The sequence below is a fragment of the Phyllobates terribilis genome, unplaced genomic scaffold (genome assembly GCF_046119375.1).
Source record: "Phyllobates terribilis strain yellow unplaced genomic scaffold, ASM4611937v1 Scaffold_11__3_contigs__length_659146591, whole genome shotgun sequence".
Taxonomy (NCBI): Eukaryota; Metazoa; Chordata; class Amphibia; order Anura; family Dendrobatidae; genus Phyllobates; species Phyllobates terribilis.
In genome coordinates this window covers 217,854,226-217,876,762 of record NW_027362771.1, presented here as the reverse complement: position 1 = coordinate 217,876,762, position 22,537 = coordinate 217,854,226, and positions in this window count along the sequence as shown.

The following is a 22,537-nucleotide window of genomic DNA, read 5'->3' as shown; positions in this document are numbered from 1 at the left end:
TGCTGCCAAGCGCTTGAATGCCCGTCAGGCTAGGTGGGCACTTTTTTTCTCGCGGTTTAATTTTTCCGTTACTTACATCCCGGGTACCAAGAATGTTAAAGCGGATGCTTTGTCTCGCAGCTTTTCTCCCATGGTCAGTGCTGAGGAGGAGGAGGAGAGCATTTTACAAGAAGGTGTTGTGATTGCTGCTTTGGACTCCGTTTTGGAGGATGAGATTCTTAAAGCTCAGGAGAATGCCCCATCTAACACTCCCCATGGGAGGTTGTTTGTGCCTAGGACCTTTAGGAGAGATTTGTTTGTTGAGTGTCAGGAGTCTCGGTTGGCAGGTCATCCAGGAATTTCTGAGACCAAGAGACTTGTGGGTCGCAGTTTTTGGTGGCCTGGATGGCAGAAGGAAGTCATTAAGTGGGTGCGTCAATGCACTGTGTGTGCTAGATCTAAGTCTTCGCATGCTCCTGCTGCGGGGTTGCTTTGCCGTCTGGAGGTTCCTAGTGCACCTTGGACACATCTGGCTATGGACTTTATTACTGACCTTCCCCCCCTCTGAAGGTTTCACGGTCATCTGGGTGGTCGTGGACCGTTTTAGCAAGATGTGTCACTTGGTTCCCTTCATCAAACTGCCTTGCGCTAAGACACTCGCTAAGGCCTTTGTCAAGGAAATTGTCACACTACATGGCGTTCCTACTGACATTGTTTCTGATAGGGGACCTCAGTTCGTGGCTCGTTTTTGGCGTGCCTTTTGTGACAGGTTGGGAGTTCATTTGTCGTTTTCATCCGGATATCATCCTGAGTCTAATGGCCAGACAAAAAGAAAGAACCAGGATGTTGAGCAGTTCTTGCGTTGCTTTGTGGCAGACAATCAAGAGGGGTGGTCTGAGTTTCTGCCACTTGCTGAATTTGCTCTTAACAACCATACATCCTCTTCTGCTGGGTGTTCACCTTTTTTTTGTTGTTCTGGGAGACATCCGTCTTTTGGGTCATTCTCCAAATTGGTATCGGCTGTGCCTGAGGAGGAGAGTTTTTCCGGTGATTTGGAGAGAGTTTGGACGGATGTGCGTGATAATCTTCAGGAGGCTAACAAAAAATCTAAGAGGTACTTTGATAGGAAACGGCAAGAGGTTTCGTTTGCTATTGGTGACATGGTTTGGTTGTCCTCTAAGAATCTGCGATTGAGGATTCCTTCGAAAACATTGGGTCCCAAGTTTGTAGGGCCCTTTAAGGTGCTTCAGATAGTTAACCAATCTGCTGTTAGGTTGGAGGTTCCTACCTCCTGGAAGATTAATCCGGTGTTTCATGTTTCTCTGTTGAAAAAAGCTGATGTGTCGGTTGGTGACGCCTCTGCCACCGTTCCTCCGGTGGTGGAGGACGGGGAATATGAAATTTCCCGCATCCTAAATTCTAGACGGTATAGAGGGAGTTTGCAGTACTTCGTCGCTTGGAAGGGTTTCGGACCCGAGGATAACTCATGGGTGAGGGCGGATGATGTTTCTGCTTCCAGACTTGTCAGAGCGTTTCACAGGAGGTTTCCTGATAAGCCCGGTCCTAGGGGATCCGGAGGATCCTCTTAGAAGAGGGGGTACTGTTAGAACTCTCCTGTTAGTTTTTTTCTAGTTTGCTGGTCACATGACCATTTTTGCCTATTTTATCTGGCTCTGCCCTCCTGGCCTTGCTGGACTTCATTGTATTTTCTACTCTTGAGCTAGCTTGGTACTCTGTTACCTTTCTCTGTTAGTTTTGCTAGGTCTTCTGACCTCTATGTTCTATGTTGTGTGTTTGTCTTTTACTGCTACAATTTCTGCTAGGAGGTGTCCAACTTTATCCCAGTCCCTAGTTCTTGTAGGGATCCCTCCCTTGCATCTATAGGTCTTCGTACAGACTAGCCGAGGACTTTAGCGGGTCTGATCGCAGGATCAGGTTCCCCGTTACATCGTAGGGATCCAGTTTAGTTCTATTGTAGGGACAGATCTCCTGTCTTTCCTTAGTGCTTGTAGCAGATCATAACAGTAAGTCCAGCCCAAAAAATTTCTCTAAGGAAAGACCTCCAGTTTCCATCATGGTCTCGGTTCAAGATTTGGCTCAACGCTTGCAGGGACTCTCTCTGGAGGTGGCCGAGCTCCAACAACACGTGAGTAGCTGTTCTGGAGCACATTTTGTAGAGCCAAAGGTACGTCTGCCTGATCTATTTTTTGGTGAACAACAAGATTTTTTTTCTTTTAAAAATGCTTGTTTATTGTATTTTCGGTTAAGACCCGGATTCTCTGGTGATGAATCACAGCACATAGGGATCATAATGTCACTTTTGCGCAATGATCCTCAGGGATGGGCTTTTTCTCTCCAACCTAGTGATCCGTGCTTTAGATCAGTGGATAGTTTTTTTCTGCTTTGGGTTTGTTGTACGATGATCCTGATCGTGTCTCATCTGCTGAGTCTGAATTGAGACGTTTGAGGCAGGGATCAGGTAATGTGGAAAAATATTGTTCTCACTTCCGTCGGTGGTCTGCCCAGGTGGGGTGGAACGATTCAGCTTTGAAAAGTTTGTTTCTTGCGGGGCTAGGTGAAAGGGTTAAAGATTTGCTGATTGCTTATCCCACACGTGGAAACTTGCAGGAGGCTATGCAATTAGCTATACGGGTGGACAGGAGACTGCGTGCAAGGGTTAATGAGAGCAAATCCTCTGCTATGTCAGCTCCGAGTCTTGAGAGGGTCTGTGCTGACAAAGGAGAGCCGATGGAGATTGGGGCGATGACACCCCGCTCTCAGGAAAAAGACCGCAGGCTTTCTGAAGGTTTGTGCTTCTATTGCGGAAATTCTGGTCATTTTATTAAGAACTGTGTGCTTCGTATGAACAAAGAAAAAAAAATGGTCAGTTATGCACGTATAGCCTGTTTAAATACTAAGGGAGTATTCCTATCTGCTACTACCGCTGCTCAGGAAGAATTAATTGAATTTCAGGTATTTGTGGATTGTGGTTCTACTCTGAATGTGATTGATGGGGGATTCTTGGAAAAACTTACATTAAAACCTAAACCTTTGTCATCCCCTATTGCTGTGGTTTCTGTTGATGGCTCTCCCTTGAAGAGTGTTACTCACAAGGTCTATGAGTTTCCCCTCACTACTAATGGTGTTCATCAAGAGAATTTGGATTTGGTAGTATTGAATAATTTGCCTTCTCCAGTAATATTGGGGTTGCCCTGGTTAAAATTGCATAATCCTTTACTGGATTGGTCTACCAATGAAATTAAGTCCTGGAGCCCTAAATATTATGACAAGTGTTGTAACGGATGTATTGCTGCGGTGGAAAAAGGGGAATTGCCTGTACCTATTCAGGATTTTTAGAGAGTTTTTTCTGAGGAGGAGTCACAAATTTTGCCTGCCCATAGAGACTATGATTGTACCATTGAATTTGTCCCTGGAGCGACTCTTCCTAAAAGTCGTTTATTTAATCTTACTATTCCTGAGAGAAAGGCTTTGGAGGAATACATACAGACAAGCTTGGCCGCCAGTCACATTAGGCCTTCCAAGTCTCCTGTGGCTGTTGGATTTTTTTTTGTTAAAAAAAAAGATGGCGGTTTACGTCCTTGTCTGGACTTTCGTGAGATTAATAAAATTACTGTACGCAATCCTTACCCACTGCCATTGATTCCTGATTTGTTTAACCAGTTAGTGGGGGCCAAGTGGTTCTCTAAAATTGATCTCCGGGGGGCATACAATTTGTTGCGCATGAAGGAGGGTGATGAATGGAAGACTGCTTTTAACACTCCTGTGGGTCATTTTGAGAATCTGATTATGCCTTTTGGTCTTACCAATGCTCCAGCATTTTTTCAGAATCTTATTAATGACATCCTTAGACCTTTGATCGGCAAAAATGTGGTTGTGTATTTGGATGACATTCTGATTTATTCGCCTGATCTGGAGTCTCATTGGCGGAGCGTACGTGAGGTTTTACAGTTATTAATGGACAATTCGCTTTTTGCTAAGCTAGAGAAATGTGAGTTCGCTGTACAGAGAATTAGTTTTTTGGGTTACATTATCTCCAGTGAAGGTTTTGAGATGGACCCGGTTAAAGTTCAAGCTGTGCAGGAATGGCTTAGGCCTATTGGTTTGAAATCGATACAGAGGTTTTTGGGTTTCGCCAATTATTACAGAAAATTCATAAAAAAAATTTCTATTATTGTCAAACCGCTGACCGATCTCACTAGGAAAGGTGCTAATGCGGTTCAGTGGACTTCTGAGGCCATTGAAGCTTTTGTGTTTCTAAAGGAGAGGTTCACCTCTGCTCCCATCCTTATGCAGCCTGATGTGGCTAAGCCGTTTTTGGTTGAGGTTGATGCTTCTTCTGTGGGGGTTGGTGCGGTGTTGTCTCAGGAAAGCAAGGATGGAGTACATCCCTGTGCCTTTTTTTCAAAAAATTTTTCTGAGACTGAACTTAATTACGATATTGGTAATCGGGAATTGCTGGCTATTAAACTCGCATTTGAACACTGGCATCATCTCTTGGAAGGTGCTGAATTTCCCATTCAGGTTTTCACTGATCATAAAAATCTGATCTATCTTGATGCTGCCAAGCGCTTGAATGCCCGTCAGGCTAGGTGGGCACTTTTTTTCTCGCGGTTTAATTTTTCCGTTACTTACATCCCGGGTACCAAGAATGTTAAAGCGGATGCTTTGTCTCGCAGCTTTTCTCCCATGGTCAGTGCTGAGGAGGAGGAGGAGAGCATTTTACAAGAAGGTGTTGTGATTGCTGCTTTGGACTCCGTTTTGGAGGATGAGATTCTTAAAGCTCAGGAGAATGCCCCATCTAACACTCCCCATGGGAGGTTGTTTGTGCCTAGGACCTTTAGGAGAGATTTGTTTGTTGAGTGTCATGAGTCTCGGTTGGCAGGTCATCCAGGAATTTCTGAGACCAAGAGACTTGTGGGTCGCAGTTTTTGGTGGCCTGGATGGCAGAAGGAAGTCATTAAGTGGGTGCGTCAATGTACTGTGTGTGCTAGATCTAAGTCTTCGCATGCTCCTGCTGCGGGGTTGCTTTGCCGTCTGGAGGTTCCTAGTGCACCTTGGACACATCTGGCTATGGACTTTATTACTGACCTTCCCCCCTCTGAAGGTTTCACGGTCATCTGGGTGGTCGTGGACCGTTTTAGCAAGATGTGTCACTTGGTTCCCTTCATCAAACTGCCTTGCGCTAAGACACTCGCTAAGGCCTTTGTCAAGGAAATTGTCACACTACATGGCGTTCCTACTGACATTGTTTCTGATAGGGGACCTCAGTTCGTGGCTCGTTTTTGGCGTGCCTTTTGTGACAGGTTGGGAGTTCATTTGTCGTTTTCATCCGGATATCATCCTGAGTCTAATGGCCAGACAAAAAGAAAGAACGAGGATGTTGAGCAGTTCTTGCGTTGCTTTGTGGCAGACAATCAAGAGGGGTGGTCTGAGTTTCTGCCACTTGCTGAATTTGCTCTTAACAACCATACATCCTCTTCTGCTGGGTGTTCGCCTTTTTTTTGTTGTTCTGGGAGACATCCGTCTTTTGGGTCATTCTCCAAATTGGTATCGGCTGTGCCTGAGGAGGAGAGTTTTTCCGGTGATTTGGAGAGAGTTTGGACGGATGTGCGTGATAATCTTCAGGAGGCTAACAAAAAATCTAAGAGGTACTTTGATAGGAAACGGCAAGAGGTTTCGTTTGCTATTGGTGACATGGTTTGGTTGTCCTCTAAGAATCTGCGATTGAGGATTCCTTCGAAAAAATTGGGTCCCAAGTTTGTAGGGCCCTTTAAGGTGCTTCAGATAGTTAACCAATCTGCTGTTAGGTTGGAGGTTCCTACCTCCTGGAAGATTAATCCGGTGTTTCATGTTTCTCTGTTGAAAAAAGCTGATGTGTCGGTTGGTGACGCCTCTGCCACCGTTCCTCCGGTGGTGGAGGACGGGGAATATGAAATTTCCCGCATCCTAAATTCTAGACGGTATAGAGGGAGTTTGCAGTACCTCGTCGCTTGGAAGGGTTTCGGACCCGAGGATAACTCATGGGTGAGGGCGGATGATGTTTCTGCTTCCAGACTTGTCAGAGCGTTTCACAGGAGGTTTCCTGATAAGCCCGGTCCTAGGGGATCCGGAGGATCCTCTTAGAAGAGGGGGTACTGTTAGAACTCTCCTGTTAGGTTTTTTCTAGTTTGCTGGTCACATGACCATTTTTGCCTATTTTATCTGGCTCTGCCCTCCTGGCCTTGCTGGACTTCATTGTATTTTCTACTCTTGAGCTAGCTTGGTACTCTGTTACCTTTCTCTGTTAGTTTTGCTAGGTCTTCTGACCTCTATGTTCTATGTTGTGTGTTTGTCTTTTACTGCTACAATTTCTGCTAGGAGGTGTCCAACTTTATCCCAGTCCCTAGTTCTTGTAGGGATCCCTCCCTTGCATCTCTAGGTCTTCGTACAGACTAGCCGAGGACTTTAGCGGGTCTGATCGCAGGATCAGGTTCCCCGTTACATCGTAGGGATCCAGTTTAGTTCTATTGTAGGGACAGATCTCCTGTCTTTCCTTAGTGCTTGTAGCAGATCATAACAGTAAGTCCAGCCCAAAAAATTTCTCTAAGGAAAGACCTCCAGTTTCCATCATGGTCTCGGTTCAAGATTTGGCTCAAAGCTTGCAGGGACTCTCTCTGGAGGTGGCCGAGCTCCAACAACACGTGAGTAGCTGTTCTGGAGCACATTTTGTAGAGCCAAAGGTACGTCTGCCTGATCTATTTCTTGGTGAACAACAAGATTTTTTTTCTTTTAAAAATGCTTGTTTATTGTATTTTCGGTTAAGACCCGGATTCTCTGGTGATGAATCACAGCACATAGGGTTCATAATGTCACTTTTGCGCAATGATCCTCTGGGATGGGCTTTTTCTGTCCAACCTAGTGATCCGTGCTTTAGATCAGTAGATAGTTTTTTTTCTGCTTTGGGTTTGTTGTACGATGATCCTGATCGTGTCTCATCTGCTGAGTCTGAATTGAGACGTTTGAGGCAGGGATCAGGTAATGTGGAAAAATATTGTTCTCACTTCCGTCGGTGGTCTGCCCAGGTGGGGTGGAACGATTCAGCTTTGAAAAGTTTGTTTCTTGCGGGGCTAGGTGAAAGGGTTAAAGATTTGCTGATTGCTTATCCCACACCTGGAAACTTGCAGGAGGCTATGCAATTAGCTATACGGGTGGACAGGAGACTACGTGCAAGGGTTAATGAGAGCAAATCCTCTGCTATGTCAGCTCCGAGTCTTGAGAGGGTCTGTGCTGACAAAGGAGAGCCGATGGAGATTGGGGCGATGACACCCCGCTCTCAGGAAAAAGACCGCAGGCTTTCTGAAGGTTTGTGCTTCTATTGCGGAAATTCTGGTCATTTTATTAAGAACTGTGTGCTTCGTATGAACAAAGAAAAAAAAATGGTCAGTTATGCACGTATAGCCTGTTTAAATACTAAGGGAGTATTCCTATCTGCTACTACCGCTGCTCAGGAAGAATTAATTGAATTTCAGGTATTTGTGGATTGTGGTTCTACTCTGAATGTGATTGATGGGGGATTCTTGGAAAAACTTACATTAAAACCTAAACCTTTGTCATCCCCTATTGCTGTGGTTTCTGTTGATGGCTCTCCCTTGAAGAGTGTTACTCACAAGGTCTATGAGTTTCCCCTCACTACTAATGGTGTTCATCAAGAGAATTTGGATTTGGTAGTATTGAATAATTTGCCTTCTCCAGTAATATTGGGGTTGCCCTGGTTAAAATTGCATAATCCTGTACTGGATTGGTCTACCAATGAAATTCGGTCCTGGAGCCCTAAATGTTATGACAAGTGTTGTAACGGACGTATTGCTGCGGTGGAAAAAGGGGAATTGCCTGTACCTATTCAGGATTTTTAGAGAGTTTTTTCTGAGGAGGAGTCACAAATTTTGCCTGCCCATAGAGACTATGATTGTACCATTGAATTTGTCCCTGGAGCGACTCTTCCTAAAAGTCGTTTATTTAATCTTACTATTCCTGAGAGAAAGGCTTTGGAGGAATACATACAGACAAGCTTGGCCGCCAGTCACATTAGGCCTTCCAAGTCTCCTGTGGCTGTTGGATTTTTTTTTGTTAAAAAAAAAGATGGCGGTTTACGTCCTTGTCTGGACTTTCGTGAGATTAATAAAATTACTGTACGCAATCCTTACCCACTGCCATTGATTCCTGATTTGTTTAACCAGTTAGTGGGGGCCAAGTGGTTCTCTAAAATTGATCTCCGGGGGGCATACAATTTGTTGCGCATGAAGGAGGGTGATGAATGGAAGACTGCTTTTAACACTCCTGTGGGTCATTTTGAGAATCTGATTATGCCTTTTGGTCTTACCAATGCTCCAGCATTTTTTCAGAATCTTATTAATGACATCCTTAGACCTTTGATCGGCAAAAATGTGGTTGTGTATTTGGATGACATTCTGATTTATTCGCCTGATCTGGAGTCTCATTGGCGGAGCGTACGTGAGGTTTTACAGTTATTAATGGACAATTCGCTTTTTGCTAAGCTAGAGAAATGTGAGTTCGCTGTACAGAGAATTAGTTTTTTGGGTTACATTATCTCCAGTGAAGGTTTTGAGATGGACCCGGTTAAAGTTCAAGCTGTGCAGGAATGGCTTAGGCCTATTGGTTTGAAATCGATACAGAGGTTTTTGGGTTTCGCCAATTATTACAGAAAATTCATAAAAAAAATTTCTATTATTGTCAAACCGCTGACCGATCTCACTAGGAAAGGTGCTAATGCGGTTCAGTGGACTTCTGAGGCCATTGAAGCTTTTGTGTTTCTAAAGGAGAGGTTCACCTCTGCTCCCATCCTTATGCAGCCTGATGTGACTAAGCCGTTTTTGGTTGAGGTTGATGCTTCTTCTGTGGGGGTTGGTGCGGTGTTGTCTCAGGAAAGCAAGGATGGAGTACATCCCTGTGCCTTTTTTTCAAAAAATTTTTCTGAGACTGAACTTAATTACGATATTGGTAATCGGGAATTGCTGGCTATTAAACTCGCATTTGAACACTGGCATCATCTCTTGGAAGGTGCTGAATTTCCCATTCAGGTTTTCACTGATCATAAAAATCTGATCTATCTTGATGCTGCCAAGCGCTTGAATGCCCGTCAGGCTAGGTGGGCACTTTTTTTCTCGCGGTTTAATTTTTCCGTTACTTACATCCCGGGTACCAAGAATGTTAAAGCGGATGCTTTGTCTCGCAGCTTTTCTCCCATGGTCAGTGCTGAGGAGGAGGAGGAGAGCATTTTACAAGAAGGTGTTGTGATTGCTGCTTTGGACTCCGTTTTGGAGGATGAGATTCTTAAAGCTCAGGAGAATGCCCCATCTAACACTCCCCATGGGAGGTTGTTTGTGCCTAGGACCTTTAGGAGAGATTTGTTTGTTGAGTGTCATGAGTCTCGGTTGGCAGGTCATCCAGGAATTTCTGAGACCAAGAGACTTGTGGGTCGCAGTTTTTGGTGGCCTGGATGGCAGAAGGAAGTCATTAAGTGGGTGCGTCAATGTACTGTGTGTGCTAGATCTAAGTCTTCGCATGCTCCTGCTGCGGGGTTGCTTTGCCGTCTGGAGGTTCCTAGTGCACCTTGGACACATCTGGCTATGGACTTTATTACTGACCTTCCCCCCTCTGAAGGTTTCACGGTCATCTGGGTGGTCGTGGACCGTTTTAGCAAGATGTGTCACTTGGTTCCCTTCATCAAACTGCCTTGCGCTAAGACACTCGCTAAGGCCTTTGTCAAGGAAATTGTCACACTACATGGCGTTCCTACTGACATTGTTTCTGATAGGGGACCTCAGTTCGTGGCTCGTTTTTGGCGTGCCTTTTGTGACAGGTTGGGAGTTCATTTGTCGTTTTCATCCGGATATCATCCTGAGTCTAATGGCCAGACAAAAAGAAAGAACCAGGATGTTGAGCAGTTCTTGCGTTGCTTTGTGGCAGACAATCAAGAGGGGTGGTCTGAGTTTCTGCCACTTGCTGAATTTGCTCTTAACAACCATACATCCTCTTCTGCTGGGTGTTCGCCTTTTTTTTGTTGTTCTGGGAGACATCCGTCTTTTGGGCCATTCTCCAAATTGGTATCGGCTGTGCCTGAGGAGGAGAGTTTTTCCGGTGATTTGGAGAGAGTTTGGACGGATGTGCGTGATAATCTTCAGGAGGCTAACAAAAAATGTAAGAGGTACTTTGATAGGAAACGGCAAGAGGTTTCGTTTGCTATTGGTGACATGGTTTGGTTGTCCTCTAAGAATCTGCGATTGAGGATTCCTTCGAAAAAATTGGGTCCCAAGTTTGTAGGGCCCTTTAAGGTGCTTCAGATAGTTAACCAATCTGCTGTTAGGTTGGAGGTTCCTACCTCCTGGAAGATTAATCCGGTGTTTCATGTTTCTCTGTTGAAAAAAGCTGATGTGTCGGTTGGTGACGCCTCTGCCACCGTTCCTCCGGTGGTGGAGGACGGGGAATATGAAATTTCCCGCATCCTAAATTCTAGACGGTATAGAGGGAGTTTGCAGTACCTCGTCGCTTGGAAGGGTTTCGGACCCGAGGATAACTCATGGGTGAGGGCGGATGATGTTTCTGCTTCCAGACTTGTCAGAGCGTTTCACAGGAGGTTTCCTGATAAGCCCGGTCCTAGGGGATCCGGAGGATCCTCTTAGAAGAGGGGGTACTGTTAGAACTCTCCTGTTAGGTTTTTTCTAGTTTGCTGGTCACATGACCATTTTTGCCTATTTTATCTGGCTCTGCCCTCCTGGCCTTGCTGGACTTCATTGTATTTTCTACTCTTGAGCTAGCTTGGTACTCTGTTACCTTTCTCTGTTAGTTTTGCTAGGTCTTCTGACCTCTATGTTCTATGTTGTGTGTTTGTCTTTTACTGCTACAATTTCTGCTAGGAGGTGTCCAACTTTATCCCAGTCCCTAGTTCTTGTAGGGATCCCTCCCTTGCATCTATAGGTCTTCGTACAGACTAGCCGAGGACTTTAGCAGGTCTGATCGCAGGATCAGGTTCCCCGTTACATCGTAGGGATCCAGTTTAGTTATATTGTAGGGACAGATCTCCTATCTTTCCTTAGTGCTTGTAGCAGATCATAACAACTAGAGGGATAACACATGGGGGCCTGTGACTAGAGGGATAATACATGGGGGGCCTGTGACTAGAGGGATAATACATGGGGGCCTGTGACTAGAGGGATAATACATGGGGGGCCTGTGACTAGAGGGATAATACATGGGGGGCCTGTGACTAGGGGGATAATACATGGGGGCCGGTGACTAGAGGGATAATACGGGGGCCTGTGACTAGAGGGATAATACATGAGGGGCCTGTGACTAGAGGGATAATACATGGGAGGCCTGTGACTAGAGGGATAATACATGGGGGCCTGTGACTAGAGGGATAATACATGGGGGCCTGTGACTAGAGGGATAATACATGGGGGCCTGTGACTAGAGGGATAATACATGGGGGCCTGTGACTAGAGGGATAATACATGGGGGCCTGCGACTAGAGGGATAATACATGGGGGCCTGTGACTAGAGGGATAATACATGGGGGCCTGTGACTAGAGGGATAATACATGGGGGCCTGTGACTAGAGGGATAATACATGGGGGCCTGTGACTAGAGGGATAATACATGGGGGCCTGTGACTAGAGGGATAATACATGGGGGCCTGTGACTAGAGGGATAATACATGGGGGCCTGTGACTAGAGGGATAATACATGGGGGCCTGTGACTAGTGGGATAATTCATGGGAGCCTGTGACTAGAGGGATAATACATGGGGGGCCTGTGACTAGAGGGATAATACATGGGGGCCTGTGACTAGAGGGATAATACATGGGGGCCTGTGACTAGAGGGATAATACATGGGGGCCTGTGACTAGAGGGATAATACATGGGGGCCTGTGACTAGAGGGATAATACATGGGGGCCTGTGACTAGAGGGATAATACATGGGAGCCTGTGACTAGAGGGATAATACATGGGGGCCTGTGACTATAGGGATAATAAGGGGGCCTGTGACTAGAGGGATAATACATGGGGGGCCTGTGACTAGAGGGATAATACATGGGGGCCTGTGACTATAGGGATAATAAGGGGGCCTGTGACTAGAGGGATAATACATGGGGGCCTCTGACTAGAGGGATAATACATGGGGGCCTGTGACTAGAGGGATAATACATGGGGGCCTGTGACTAGAGGGATAATACATGGGGGGCCTGTGACTAGAGGGATAATACATGGGGGCCTGTGACTAGAGGGATAATACATGGGAGCCTGTGACTAGAGGGATAATGCATGGGGGGCCTGTGACTAGAGGGATAATACATGGGGGGCCTGTGAATAGAGGGATAATACATGGGAGCCTGTGACTAGAGGGATAATACATGGGGGCCTGTGACTAGAGGGATAATACATGGGGGCCTGTGACTAGAGGGATAATACATGGGGGCCTGTGACTAGAGGGATAATACATGGGGGCCTGTGACTAGTGGGATAATACATGGGAGCCTGTGACTAGAGGGATAATACATGGGGGGCCTGTGACTAGAGGGATAATACATGGGGGGCCTGTGACTAGAGGGATAATACATGGGAGCCTGTGACTAGAGGGATAATACATGGGGGCCTGTGACTATAGGGATAATTCATGGGGGCCTGTGACTAGAGGGATAATACATGGGGGCCTGTGACTAGAGGGATAATACATGGGGGCCTGTGACTAGAGGGATAATACATGGGGGCCTGTGACTAGAGGGATAATACATGGGGGCCTGTGACTAGGGGATAATACATGGGGGCCTGTGACTAGAGGGATAATACATGGGGGCCTGTGACTAGAGGGATAATACATGGGAGCCTGTGACTAGAGGGATAATACATGGGGGCCTGTGACTATAGGGATAATAGGGGGCCTGTGACTAGAGGGATAATACATGGGGGGGCTGTGACTAGAGGGATAATACATGGGGGCCTGTGACTAGAGGGATAATAAGGGGGCCTGTGACTAGAGGGATAATACATGGGGGCCTGTGACTAGAGGGATATTACATGGGGGCCTGTGACTAGAGGGATAATACATGGGGGCCTGTGACTAGAGGGATAATACATGGGGGGCCTGTGACTAGAGGGATAATACATGGGGGCCTGTGACTAGAGGGATAATACATGGGAGCCTGTGACTAGAGGGATAATACATGGGGCCCTGTGACTAGAGGGATAATACATGGGGGCCTGTGACTAGAGGGATAATACATGGGGCCCTGTGACTAGAGGGATAATACATGGGGGCCTGTGACTAGAGGGATAATACATGAGAGCCTGTGACTAGAGGGATAATACATGGGCGGCCTGTGACTAGAGGGATAATACATGGGAGCCTGTGACTAGAGGGATAATACATGGGGCCCTGTGACTAGAGGGATAATACATGGGGGCCTGTGACTAGAGGGATAATACATGGGAGCCTGTGACTAGAGGGATAATACATGGGGGCCTGTGACTAGAGGGATAATACATGGGGGCCTGTGACTAGAGGGATAATACATGGGGGCCTGTGACTAGAGGGATAATACATGGGGGCCTGTGACTAGAGGGATAATACATGGGGGCCTGTGACTAGAGGGATAATACATGGGGGCCTGTGACTAGAGGGATAATACATGGGGGCTGTGACTAGAGGGATAATACATGGGGGGCCTGTGACTAGAGGGATAATACATGGGGGCCTGTGACTAGAGGGATAATACATGGGGGCCTGTGACTAGAGGGATAATACATGGGGGCCTGTGACTAGAGGGATAATACATGGGAGCCTGTGACTAGAGGGATAATACATGGGGGCCTGTGACTAGAGGGATAATACATGGGGGCCTGTGACTAGAGGGATAATACATGGGAGCCTGTGACTAGAGGGATAATACATGGGGGCCTGTGACTAGAGGGATAATACATGGGAGCCTGTGACTAGAGGGATAATACATGGGGGCCTGTGACTAGAGGGATAATACATGGGGGGCCTGTGACTAGAGGGATAATACATGGGAGCCTGTGACTAGAGGGATAATACATGGGGGCCTGTGACTAGAGGGATAATACATGGGGGCCTGTGACTAGAGGGATAATACATGGGGGCCTGTGACTAGAGGGATAATACATGGGGGCCTGTGACTAGAGGCATAATACATGGGGGCCTGTGACTAGAGGGACAATACATGGGAGCCTGTGACTAGAGGGATAATACATGTGGGCCTGTGACTAGAGGGATAATACATGGGGGCCTGTGACTAGAGGGATAATACATGGGGGCCTGTGACTAGAGGGATAATACATGGGGGCCTGTGACTAGAGGGATAATACATGGGGCCCTGTGACTAGAGGCATAATACATGGGGGCCTGTGACTAGAGGGATAATACATGGGAGCCTGTGACTAGAGGGATAATACATGGGGGCCTGTGACTAGAGGGATAATACATGGGAGCCTGTGACTAGAGGGATAATACATGGGAGCCTGTGACTAGAGGGATAATACATGGGGGCCTGTGACTAGAGGGATAATACATGGGAGCCTGTGACTAGAGGGATAATACATGGGGGCCTGTGACTAGAGGGATAATACATGGGGGCCTGTGACTAGAGGGATAATACATGGGAGCCTGTGACTAGAGGGATAATACATGGGGGCCTGTGACTAGAGGGATAATACATGGGGGCCTGTGACTAGAGGGATAATACATGGGAGCCTGTGACTAGAGGGATAATACATGGGGGCCTGTGACTAGAGGGATAATACATGGGAGCCTGTGACTAGAGGGATAATACATGGGGGCCTGTGACTAGAGGGATAATACATGGGAGCCTGTGACTAGAGGGATAATACATGGGGGCCTGTGACTAGAGGGATAATACATGGGAGCCTGTGACTAGAGGGATAATACATGGGGGCCTGTGACTAGAGGGATAATACATGGGGGCCTGTGACTAGAGGGATAATACATGGGGGCCTGTGACTAGAGGGATAATACATGGGGGCCTGTGACTAGGGGATAATACATGGGGGCCTGTGACTAGAGGGATAATACATGGGGGCCTGTGACTAGAGGGATAATACATGGGAGCCTGTGACTAGAGGGATAATACATGGGGGCCTGTGACTATAGGGATAATAGGGGGCCTGTGACTAGAGGGATAATACATGGGGGGGCTGTGACTAGAGGGATAATACATGGGGGCCTGTGACTAGAGGGATAATAAGGGGGCCTGTGACTAGAGGGATAATACATGGGGGCCTGTGACTAGAGGGATAATACATGGGGGCCTGTGACTAGAGGGATAATACATGGGGGCCTGTGACTAGAGGGATAATACATGGGGGGCCTGTGACTAGAGGGATAATACATGGGGGCCTGTGACTAGAGGGATAATACATGGGAGCCTGTGACTAGAGGGATAATACATGGGGCCCTGTGACTAGAGGGATAATACATGGGGGCCTGTGACTAGAGGGATAATACATGAGAGCCTGTGACTAGAGGGATAATACATGGGCGGCCTGTGACTAGAGGGATAATACATGGGGGGCCTGTGACTAGAGGGATAATACATGGGGGCCTGTGACTAGAGGGATAATACATGGGGGCCTGTGACTAGAGGGATAATACATGGGGGCCTGTGACTAGAGGGATAATACATGGGGGCCTGTGACTAGAGGGATAATACATGGGGGCCTTTGACTAGAGGGATAATACATGGGGGCTGGTGACTAGAGGGATAATACATGGGGGCCTGTGACTATAGGGATAATAAGGGGGCCTGTGACTAGAGGGATAATACATGGGGGGCCTGTGACTAGAGGGATAATACATGGGGGCCTGTGACTATAGGGATAATAAGGGGGCCTGTGACTAGAGGGATAATACATGGGGGGCCTGTGACTAGAGGGATAATACATGGGGGCCTGTGACTATAGGGATAATAAGGGGGCCTGTGACTAGAGGGATAATACATGGGTGCCTCTGACTAGAGGGATAATACATGGGGGCCTGTGACTAGAGGGATAATACATGGGGGCCTGTGACTAGAGGGATAATACATGGGGGGCCTGTGACTAGAGGGATAATACATGGGGGCCTGTGACTAGAGGGATAATACATGGGAGCCTGTGACTAGAGGGATAATACATGGGGGGCCTGTGACTAGAGGGATAATACATGGGGGGCCTGTGAATAGAGGGATAATACATGGGAGCCTGTGACTAGAGGGATAATACATGGGGGCCTGTGACTAGAGGGATAATACATGGGGGCCTGTGACTAGAGGGATAATACATGGGGGCCTGTGACTAGAGGGATAATACATGGGGGCCTGTGACTAGTGGGATAATACATGGGAGCCTGTGACTAGAGGGATAATACATGGGGGGCCTGTGACTAGAGGGATAATACATGGGGGGCCTGTGACTAGAGGGATAATACATGGGAGCCTCTGACTAGAGGGATAATACATGGGGGCCTGTGACTATAGGGATAATTCATGGGGGCCTGTGACTAGAGGGATAATACATGGGGGCCTGTGACTAGAGGGATAATACATGGGGGCCTGTGACTAGAGGGATAATACATGGGGGCCTGTGACTAGAGGGATAATACATGGGGGCCTGTGACTAGGGGATAATACATGGGGGCCTGTGACTAGAGGGATAATACATGGGGGCCTGTGACTAGAGGGATAATACATGGGAGCCTGTGACTAGAGGGATAATACATGGGGGCCTGTGACTATAGGGATAATAGGGGGCCTGTGACTAGAGGGATAATACATGGGGGGGCTGTGACTAGAGGGATAATACATGGGGGCCTGTGACTAGAGGGATAATAAGGGGGCCTGTGACTAGAGGGATAATACATGGGGGCCTGTGACTAGAGGGATAATACATGGGGGCCTGTGACTAGAGGGATAATACATGGGGGCCTGTGACTAGAGGGATAATACATGGGGGCCTGTGACTAGAGGGATAATACATGGGAGCCTGTGACTAGAGGGATAATACATGGGAGCCTGTGACTAGAGGGATAATACATGGGGGCCTGTGACTAGAGGGATAATACATGAGAGCCTGTGACTAGAGGGATAATACATGGGCGGCCTGTGACTAGAGGGATAATACATGGGGGGCCTGTGACTAGAGGGATAATACATGGGAGCCTGTGACTAGAGGGATAATACATGGGGGCCTGTGACTAGAGGGATAATACATGGGGGCCTGTGACTAGAGGGATAATACATGGGGGCCTGTGACTAGAGGGATAATACATGGGGGCCTGTGACTAGAGGGATAATACATGGGGGCCTGTGACTAGAGGGATAATACATGGGGGCCTGTGACTAGAGGGATAATACATGGGGGCTGTGACTAGAGGGATAATACATGGGGGGCCTGTGACTAGAGGGATAATACATGGGGGCCTGTGACTAGAGGGATAATACATGGGGGCCTGTGACTAGAGGGATAATACATGGGAGCCTGTGACTAGAGGGATAATACATGGGGGCCTGTGACTAGAGGGATAATACATGGGGGCCTGTGACTAGAGGGATAATACATGGGGGCCTGTGACTAGAGGGATAATACATGGGAGCCTGTGACTAGAGGGATAATACATGGGGGCCTGTGACTAGAGGGATAATACATGGGGGCCTGTGACTAGAGGGATAATACATGGGAGCCTGTGACTAGAGGGATAATACATGGGGGCCTGTGACTAGAGGGATAATACATGGGAGCCTGTGACTAGAGGGATAATACATGGGGGCCTGTGACTAGAGGGATAATACATGGGGGGCCTGTGACTAGAGGGATAATACATGGGGGCCTGTGACTAGAGGGATAATACATGGGGGCCTGTGACTAGAGGCATAATACATGGGGGCCTGTGACTAGAGGGATAATACATGGGAGCCTGTGACTAGAGGGATAATACATGTGGGCCTGTGACTAGAGGGATAATACATGGGGGCCTGTGACTAGAGGCATAATACATGGGGGCCTGTGACTAGAGGGATAATACATGGGAGCCTGTGACTAGAGGGATAATACATGGGGGCCTGTGACTAGAGGGATAATACATGGGAGCCTGTGACTAGAGGGATAATACATGGGAGCCTGTGACTAGAGGGATAATACATGGGGGCCTGTGACTAGAGGGATAATACATGGGAGCCTGTGACTAGAGGGATAATACATGGGGGCCTGTGACTAGAGGGATAATACATGGGGGCCTGTGACTAGAGGGATAATACATGGGAGCCTGTGACTAGAGGGATAATACATGGGGGCCTGTGACTAGAGGGATAATACATGGGAGCCTGTGACTAGAGGGATAATACATGGGGGCCTGTGACTAGAGGGATAATACATGGGGGCCTGTGACTAGAGGGATAATACATGGGGGCCTGTGACTAGAGGGATAATACATGGGGGCCTGTGACTAGGGGATAATACATGGGGGCCTGTGACTAGAGGGATAATACATGGGGGCCTGTGACTAGAGGGATAATACATGGGAGCCTGTGACTAGAGGGATAATACATGGGGGCCTGTGACTATAGGGATAATAGGGGGCCTGTGACTAGAGGGATAATACATGGGGGGGCTGTGACTAGAGGGATAATACATGGGGGCCTGTGACTAGAGGGATAATAAGGGGGCCTGTGACTAGAGGGATAATACATGGGGGCCTGTGACTAGAGGGATAATACATGGGGGCCTGTGACTAGAGGGATAATACATGGGGGCCTGTGACTAGAGGGATAATACATGGGGGCCTGTGACTAGAGGGATAATACATGGGAGCCTGTGACTAGAGGGATAATACATGGGGCCCTGTGACTAGAGGGATAATACATGGGGGCCTGTGACTAGAGGGATAATACATGAGAGCCTGTGACTAGAGGGATAATACATGGGCGGCCTGTGACTAGAGGGATAATACATGGGGGGCCTGTGACTAGAGGGATAATACATGGGAGCCTGTGACTAGAGGGATAATACATGGGAGCCTGTGACTAGAGGGATAATACATGGGAGCCTGTGACTAGAGGGATAATACATGGGGGCCTGTGACTAGAGGGATAATACATGGGAGCCTGTGACTAGAGGGATAATACATGGGGGCCTGTGACTAGAGGGATAATACATGGGGGCCTGTGACTAGAGGGATAATACATGGGAGCCTGTGACTAGAGGGATAATACATGGGGGCCTGTGACTAGAGGGATAATACATGGGAGCCTGTGACTAGAGGGATAATACATGGGGGCCTGTGACTAGAGGGATAATACATGGGGGCCTGTGACTAGAGGGATAATACATGGGGGCCTGTGACTAGAGGGATAATACATGGGGGCCTGTGACTAGGGGATAATACATGGGGGCCTGTGACTAGAGGGATAATACATGGGGGCCTGTGACTAGAGGGATAATACATGGGAGCCTGTGACTAGAGGGATAATACATGGGGGCCTGTGACTATAGGGATAATAGGGGGCCTGTGACTAGAGGGATAATACATGGGGGGGCTGTGACTAGAGGGATAATACATGGGGGCCTGTGACTAGAGGGATAATAAGGGGGCCTGTGACTAGAGGGATAATACATGGGGGCCTGTGACTAGAGGGATAATACATGGGGGCTGTGACTAGAGGGATAATACATGGGGGGGCTGTGACTAGAGGGATAATACATGGGGGCCTGTGACTAGAGGGATAATAAGGGGGCCTGTGACTAGAGGGATAATACATGGGGGCCTGTGACTAGAGGGATAATACATGGGGGCCTGTGACTAGAGGGATAATACATGGGGGCCTGTGACTAGAGGGATAATACATGGGAGCCTGTGACTAGAGGGATAATACATGGGGCCCTGTGACTAGAGGGATAATACATGGGGGCCTGTGACTAGAGGGATAATACATGAGAGCCTGTGACTAGAGGGATAATACATGGGCGGCCTGTGACTAGAGGGATAATACATGGGGGGCCTGTGACTAGAGGGATAATACATGGGAGCCTGTGACTAGAGGGATAATACATGGGGGCCTGTGACTAGAGGGATAATACATGGGGGCCTGTGACTAGAGGGATAATACATGGGGGCCTGTGACTAGAGGGATAATACATGGGGGCCTGTGACTAGAGGGATAATACATGGGGGCCTGTGACTAGAGGGATAATACATGGGGGCCTGTGACTAGAGGGATAATACATGGGGGCTGTGACTAGAGGGATAATACATGGGGGGCCTGTGACTAGAGGGATAATACATGGGGGCCTGTGACTAGAGGGATAATACATGGGGGCCTGTGACTAGAGGGATAATACATGGGGGCCTGTGACTAGAGGGATAATACATGGGAGCCTGTGACTAGAGGGATAATACATGGGGGCCTGTGACTAGAGGGATAATACATGGGGGCCTGTGACTAGAGGGATAATACATGGGAGCCTGTGACTAGAGGGATAATACATGGGGGCCTGTGACTAGAGGGATAATACATGGGAGCCTGTGACTAGAGGGATAATACATGGGGGCCTGTGACTAGAGGGATAATACATGGGGGGCCTGTGACTAGAGGGATAATACATGGGGGCCTGTGACTAGAGGGATAATACATGGGGGCCTGTGACTAGAGGCATAATACATGGGGGCCTGTGACTAGAGGGATAATACATGGGAGCCTGTGACTAGAGGGATAATACATGTGGGCCTGTGACTAGAGGGATAATACATGGGGGCCTGTGACTAGAGGCATAATACATGGGGGCCTGTGACTAGAGGGATAATACATGGGAGCCTGTGACTAGAGGGATAATACATGGGGGCCTGTGACTAGAGGGATAATACATGGGGGCCTGTGACTAGAGGGATAATACATGGGGGCCTGTGACTAGAGGGATAATACATGGGGGCCTGTGACTAGAGGGATAATACATGGGAGCCTGTGACTAGAGGGATAATACATGGGGGCCTGTGACTAGAGGGATAATACATGGGGGCCTGTGACTAGGGGATAATACATGGGGGCCTGTGACTAGAGGGATAATACATGGGGGCCTGTGACTAGAGGGATAATACATGGGAGCCTGTGACTAGAGGGATAATACATGGGGGCCTGTGACTATAGGGATAATAGGGGGCCTGTGACTAGAGGGATAATACATGGGGGGGCTGTGACTAGAGGGATAATACATGGGGGCCTGTGACTAGAGGGATAATAAGGGGGCCTGTGACTAGAGGGATAATACATGGGGGCCTGTGACTAGAGGGATAATACATGGGGGGCCTGTGACTAGAGGGATAATACATGGGGGCCTGTGACTAGAGGGATAATACATGGGAGCCTGTGACTAGAGGGATAATACATGGGGCCCTGTGACTAGAGGGATAATACATGGGGGCCTGTGACTAGAGGGATAATACATGAGAGCCTGTGACTAGAGGGATAATACATGGGCGGCCTGTGACTAGAGGGATAATACATGGGGCCTGTGACTAGAGGGATAATACATGGGGGGCCTGTGACTAGAGGGATAATACATGGGAGCCTGTGACTAGAGGGATAATACATGGGGGCCTGTGACTAGAGGGATAATACATGGGGGCCTGTGACTAGAGGGATAATACATGGGGGCCTGTGACTAGAGGGATAATACATGGGAGCCTGTGACTAGAGGGATAATACATGGGGGCCTGTGACTAGAGGCATAATACATGGGGGCCTGTGACTAGAGGGATAATACATGGGAGCCTGTGACTAGAGGGATAATACATGGGGGCCTGTGACTAGAGGGATAATACATGGGAGCCTGTGACTAGAGGGATAATACATGGGAGCCTGTGACTAGAGGGATAATACATGGGGGCCTGTGACTAGAGGGATAATACATGGGGGGCCTGTGACTAGAGGGATAATACATGGGGGCCTGTGACTAGAGGGATAATACATGGGAGCCTGTGACTAGAGGGATAATACATGGGGCCCTGTGACTAGAGGGATAATACATGGGGGCCTGTGACTAGAGGGATAATACATGAGAGCCTGTGACTAGAGGGATAATACATGGGCGGCCTGTGACTAGAGGGATAATACATGGGGGGCCTGTGACTAGAGGGATAATACATGGGAGCCTGTGACTAGAGGGATAATACATGGGGGCCTGTGACTAGAGGGATAATACATGGGGGCCTGTGACTAGAGGGATAATACATGGGGGCCTGTGACTAGAGGGATAATACATGGGAGCCTGTGACTAGAGGGATAATACATGGGGGCCTGTGACTAGAGGGATAATACATGGGAGCCTGTGACTAGAGGGATAATACATGGGGGCCTGTGACTAGAGGGATAATACATGGGAGCCTGTGACTAGAGGGATAATACATGGGGGCCTGTGACTAGAGGGATAATACATGGGAGCCTGTGACTAGAGGGATAATACATGGGGGCCTGTGACT